The sequence below is a fragment of the Osmia bicornis genome, chromosome 8 (assembly GCF_907164935.1).
Source record: "Osmia bicornis bicornis chromosome 8, iOsmBic2.1, whole genome shotgun sequence".
NCBI classification, from domain to species: Eukaryota; Metazoa; Arthropoda; class Insecta; order Hymenoptera; family Megachilidae; genus Osmia; species Osmia bicornis.
The window spans coordinates 1,757,946-1,764,761 of NC_060223.1; positions in this window are offsets into that span (position 1 = coordinate 1,757,946).

The window sequence follows — 6,816 nt, forward strand, 5'->3', positions numbered from 1 at the left end:
ATAAAACACTTACCTGGATAGAAACTACGCAGCAAGGTACGACGCATCAATGAAATGTGCTCGTTACTACGTTCTATTCACTGGCATTGTAATGACGTCATCTGTCGCGGTCGCACGACACCGCGATGCGGGCGGTTTGTTCGGGATTAAGCGCGCGTTCATTTAAATTAGACAAAGTTATGTCAAACGCCGAAAACATTTCGGTGTTGTCATCGCGCTCACGACAATAAAAACCGCGACGCGGCGACGATCGTCCTACTCGTTCGCTATTCACCAACGAAAGAAAAGTTATTACAAAGATTCAGAACACGCGACAAATTCACCCAACGTACTTCAATTGAAAGTACAATTATATAAACGCAGTTGCCTTTACTAATTAAAGGCCCTTCAGTGTAAAGTGATTAAACACTAGCTTTTCTTTGATTATTAAATTATATTACGTGCATTAAAAGTGTCTAAACGTTATTAAACTCCTTCCTTCCTTACGTAAATTACCGGTATTTTGCCCAGAGAAGAAATTTATTCTCTGCGCGCAACATCTTTGTATTATCCATAATTGTTTTTGATTAGAATAGTCCTTGAAACATTGCCTAGTCGTCGTAAAAGTATCCATCCAGTATTTATTCATCATTATGAATAAATAACACATGATAGTCACAAATAACATATACAATAAGGACTAAACAAAACACATTGGGGTAATAAAAACACAAAAGATAAACACCCCTGGTGTTTGGTCGGCGGTAGCTATTTTATTTCGCTCCTACCCTCGACGTACTCCGAAAAGTACTTGGTGAGCATTCCCCTATCCGCCATCTGGGGACGCGCCTCGTCGGGGTATCACCTCCCCGCCTAACCTGGACAACCAGGTAGGTTCGTAGAGCCCCGGCCACCTGCGGCCTAGCGACTCCACAAAGGAGCCGCCGATCTGTGATGGGGGAGAGGGGCAAGCCTGAAGCTCCCCCCACTACATCTACCTTGCAGGGGGGAAGCCGAAGCTCCCCCTGCATCCTGTTGGGGGCGGTGGGCAGAATTGTCAAGGCCCACAGCCCCGGCCCCTCCTTCAAGGCGTTGACCTCCTCACAGAAGGTCATCGCCCTCCACTGATCCTCGCCGGCGAGCATGTTTCTCACAATACTCGCCGACGAGAGACCCACTCCCAACTCACACTGCAGGGCGTGTCGGGCTCGCGCAAACACTGGACAGTGCTCCAGTGTGTGTTGCGCGGAGTCCCGCCCCGCCCCGCAGTGGTGGCATATAGCCGTCGCCTCGCGACCAATCCGGCACAGGAAGTCACCGAAGCAACCATGCCCGGTGAGCACCTGTGTGGTCCGGTAGGTGACCCGACCAAAGCCGCTGTCCCGCCATTTTTTGATGACGGGCAGGACCGCCCCGCCCGCTCGCTGGCCAGCGGCGCTGCTCGCGATTATCTTGTGACGCCACCGGTCCAGGGCATCTTGTCGGGCCTGGCACCTTCATTCCCGTTCGACCGTCTGCTCTGGCGGGTCTCCTCCAGCCTGGCGGAGGCCGCGCAAGCGCCAGAAGTTCGTGGCGCAGGCCTCCGCCTCGTACTTAAAAGGTAAGAGACCCGCGAGGGTCATCGCCGCCGCGTGGGAGACAGTGCGGTAACTCCTTATGACCCCAATGGCCATCCTCCTCTCCACTCGTCACAGCACAACTTGGCTGCGGCGAGATGCCATCAGGGCCTCGGCCCATATGGGCGACCCATATAGGGCCTCGCTCCGCACGATCCCCGTATAAAGGCGGCGAAACTTCTCGCTCGGCCCCCCGATATTGGGCAGTACTCGCTCAAGGGCGTTTGCTACCCCGTCTAATCGGGGGGCCAGACGGTCGAAATGCCTTTCAAAGTGCCAGTGGCTGTCCAGGTGGAGGCCAAGATACTTGAACCCTTCACCCACCTGGACCCTGGTGTCACCTACCCGGATCCAAGACTGGGGCAGTGGTGCAACCCCACGCCGAGGCGAGTAAAACCACATCGACCAATTCCTGCAAGACGACTGGCCTGCTCCAGTCCCGGTCGGTGGCAAACACGTACGTGTCGTCTGCGAAGCACGTGATGCTTACACCGTCCAGGACCACGACCCGCAAAACTGGGTTGTACCCCACGTTCCACAATGGGGGCCCCAAACGGGGCCCCTGTGGTACACCCTCATCGACGTCCCTCTGATAGACCTATCCCGTAGGTAAGCCCCGATCATCCGTCTCAGTACTGGGGGCACTTAGTGTTCATCGAGTGCCCCCATTATCGCCCCATAGGGTCTTAAAGGAGTTCACAATATCCAGTGAAACGACCAACGCCACCCCGCCCTGGGACGTGGCCGAGTTGCATTGGGAGCGCAGCGAGTCGATCGCATCGATAGTACTGCGCTCCCGTCTAAAACCGTACTGCGACTCGGCCAGATCAGAGCCTACCCGGGATACGTGCCCGGCGAGGCGGTCAACTATAACACTTTCTAAAAGCTTCCCGATCTCGTCGAGCAAAACTATAGGCCGGTAAGCGGAGACACTCTCCGCGGGCCGTTCTTCCTTTCTCAGCAGGACCAGTCGTCTAATCTTCCACTCAGAGGGAAATACCCCCTCTTTAAGACAGGCGCTGAAGAGGCGCCTCAATGCAACGCGGTCCAAGGGCGCCCTGAGCCAATACTCAGGCTCGGCCAGGTCCCCCTCCGTGACCCCCATGTCTATTCGACCTGGACCGGTAGCGGCCAAGGGTGGCTACCGTCGTCACGAGGAAACAACGTGTCCACCACCTGACCCAAGAACTGGGGGTCGAGTATCTCCGTCACGGGGGGCGCCCAGGGCCTTAACTTGTCCATCGCCCACTTATAAGGGCGCCCCCACGGATCGTCGTCAAGAGAGCCGAGGAGCTCTTGTCACGCCTGGGATTTGGCCTCTCTGATGGCCAGCTGCAGGGTTACCGCTAACACTCTGTAGCACCCGTACAGCTCTTCCTCCCTCGCTGGGTCGCGGGTCCTTCTCCGACGGGCCCTTTGCCACTGGCGTCGGGCGACGTTACAATTCTGCCGAATTTCGCCCGATCACCAGTAGGCGGCCCGTCTGGGGAGGCATTTGGCCCAGGGCATGACGACGTCACAGATCGCCTTCATCATGCCCCGGAACCATTTCACCTTCTCCCCTATATCCGCGACCGGACCGACCGGTTGCTCCGGCCAGGTCACAGCGAGGGCTGCAGCTATCAGCGCGTCCCTCTCGAGCCTCCTCAGCGTCCATCTCCGCGGCGGTGGGCCGCTCGGCGGGCGACGGTCGAGGGTGGAAAATCCGAGGCGGATGTAGCGATGATCGCTTAGCGTCTCCGCCTCCTCCACTACTCTCCAACTCCGCACCATGCGTGCGGCCGAGGGAGTTGCAAACGATAGATCAACTATCGACTCCTCCCGAGCGCGCACGCAGGTGCTGACCGAGCCCCGGTTCAACACCCGGAGCTCGAAATCTGCCGCCCACTCGAGTACCGCCCCGTCCCTCGCGTCAGTCCTCAGGGACCCCCACGATTGGCCATGGAAGTTGAAGTCCCCGAGGACGAGTGTCGACCGGGGGTAGCAACGGGAGACAACGCGAGGGGCCAACTGGGCGGGCAATACACGCCCACCACCGCGATCTCGTTCCACCGCAACGCCACAAACCCCCGCCCCCGTTCTATTAACGTAGGGGGCAGGGCAAAGGCGGTGCCAATCACTGCCACGGAGCCGTCATCGTCCCCGAACCAATCGTGTCTGTCGGGGACCGTGTACGGCTCCGCGGCTACTGCCAGTCCAATCTTCCACTTGGCCAGGTGATGCAGAAGAAGATCTTGCGCCCTGGCCGAGTGGTTCAGGTTGCCCTGAATTATGGGCCCATTGGGCCCTATTACTTAGCGTAGGTAGCCGCCTCCGCGGCTTTTCCTCCTTTTGGGTTGGCAGACCTGCTATTTTACTCAGCGCCGTCAGGGGGCATTTAGCCCAGACAGTGCCCAGCCTAGCCGGGGAGATCCTGATCTCCTCGACGTTAACGTCGGCTGGGGCACAACCTCCCTCAGCGGCCAAAGCTGCCGCAACCTCCACTGAGGACACCGAGTCGTCCATTCCAGAAAGCCTCATCTCGCCTATTTTCACGGGGCGAGACACCCGGACCTTGGTGCCCCCGAACATCTCCTGAAGGCTGCCGGCTAGCGCAGCCACCCTCTCCGTGCGCTCCTCGCCCGGTATCTCCAGCACCAGGCCGCCAGTGACCGCCCGCCGGAGCCGAATCTCGGTGATCCCGATTGTCTTGAGATCGAGCTTTTCGCGGGCGGTGGCCATCACCTAGGCGTACGTGGCCTTGGCCCCAGGGGCCAAGGGCAAGGTGACAGCCGCTGTCTTAGGCAGCTTGGTTACCTTCCTTTTCGGTGTGGGAACTGAGGCAGCCGGCTCCTTGGGGGCGGGCCATGGCCCCCTGTTGCGTCCCCCGCACCGCTGTGCCACCGGGTGTCGGTGGTGGCCCCTCCTTCTTCTTCTGCTGGGGCTTGCGGCCGACTACTATGGCCCAAGTTTCCCCTGGGCGACGAGGGGGGTCTCCTCTTGAATGCCCAGCATTCTCGCCCCCGGTGCTGGGCTGCACCGCCATATCCTGTTCCATGTCCCGGTCCGTCGCTGTTGTCGTCATAGGTGTAACCCGTCCAGTTTGTTTGTTCAATGTAAAATCCTCCATGTTGTTCCCACGAGCGGGTCGGTCCGTGGGTCCACTCGGGCAGAGCCGCCTTACCTGGGTGAGGCTAGTACACCCGGAGGGTCGCCAGGTACCCCGGGGTTGGCCGCTAGAGACTGTTGCACCCATCAGCCATGCCCGGCGCTTACTCCGGGCACGCCTTCCTCACCGCGTAGCGCAGCTTGGGGCTAGGGATTTTTTATAGAGGTTGTCATCCCCGTGGGCCGGCCAATGAAGGCAAGCCCCCCAGTCCAGCGAGACGTGATCACTGGATTACGATATAATTGCTAGAGTACTCCGGGTTCACTACCCGCACCAGACCGTCGCGCAGCCTGGCCCCTGGAGAACTTAAAGACGCCGCAGCCACCTTTTTGCCTCTCCGACCCAGGCCTTGCCGGCAAGGGAGGCGCTGCCAGGATCCGTAGATCCCACCGGTATCGTCCCGGGTCATCTGCGAGGCTACTTCGACAGCAGCGAGCGCCCCCCTTTTAGTCGCCTTGTACGACAGGCAGTGGTTACCGTGTCTGTATTCTATCCCCAGTCACAGGGGAGGTTTTTATGGGTTTTCCTTCCCTCGGTGTTTGGTCCACGGGAGCTATTTTATTTTACTCCTACCCTTCATGCACCATGCTCCAGGCCTTTAATAGCCACCTCCCAGGATTGCTGCCACTTTTGTAAGGTAAGAGTGCGCTCTTTTTCTTTGATTTCAACTATTTTTTTAACTGCCTCGCACCCTATGCGGTGGATCTCTTCTCTTTCTTTGATTTTAAGGTTCCAAGGGATTTGTCTCGCTAGGACACATAGTGCATCGGTGGAGACTGTCCGGTAAGCCCGTGCCACCTGTAACAAAGCTGTACGTTGGGTGCTACTGATGGTAAGTAAATTTCCCTTATTTTTCAGCCCTATCGCCCAAATGGGGGCAGAATACATTATAACGGATTCTATCATTTTATAGTATAGTTTCCTGGCTAAATTTCCTGCACCTTTAGTGTTTAGCATCAGCGATGACAACGCATTGGCGTATTTCAGAGCCTTACTACACACCATGGAAATGTGTACTTTGTAGGTGCGATTCATTTCGAATATTACACCAAAATACCTCGCGCTCCTCACCGTTGTGATATGCAAGTTACCACATTTAATTTTCAGGCTACCTGCTACCTTACGACCCGTAACCAGGATGACTTCGGTTTTATGGTGTGCTAAGCTGAGTTCTTCTTCCTCATACCAGGTCGTCATCTCCATAATTGTAAGTTCTGCTATCATGGTCATCCTTTCTAGGTGAAGACCTAGATGTGAATGAAGATCCACAATCACAATGCCAATATTGTAGGGATATCCGACAAGGTGCACGTCCCTCCTAGTGGCAATTAGCAGCAAGTCATCATAAACTATGTATATTCCATAGTAGGAGACCTATCACCGAACCTTGTGGTACCCCTCCATGGACCTGAAAATATGAGCTAAGGTTCTTGCTGATTAGATTCACCAGTTTATCAGGGAACCTCCATCTCTTCATGTATTTCACTTCAGATGCTATTCCACTTCACGGTGTTATAAAATAATTTTTAACAAAAAAACATCCGACTTCGAAATGCACTAAAAAGTATAAAATAATTTCTATTTCATTTATACCAATATTCCATAGCTATTAATAATATCTACTTAATCGTTAAATAGGATACCAATTACATTTCAAAGTTTTCGGAGGCGGCGCAAAATTAAAAACTTTTCCTCTACTAGGAAGATCCTAACTCCGGCGTCGGCAACCTATGATAAATCACCTATTTGATAGTTTCAAGTAAACAATATTCAATGGGAATCAACAAACCCATTGCGAATTAACTATACTGCAGTTCACGAGTGACCGCACTTAACTCGCGCAGCTAGTGGCCTACTGAAGTCTAGGGAGATTTTTAATAGTGAGTGTGATTCCCCTTTACAGCGTGCTTCTTGCTATGCGTTCACATCATTTTTTTTTGCGACAAATAATAGAAATTTCATTGTATCGTGATACTTTACAATATCATCACCGGTTATCAGTTATCGTACGTCATATATTTCTGCCCACCATTTATATGTTCGCAAAGTATAATAAGAAGCAAGCTGTAGAGG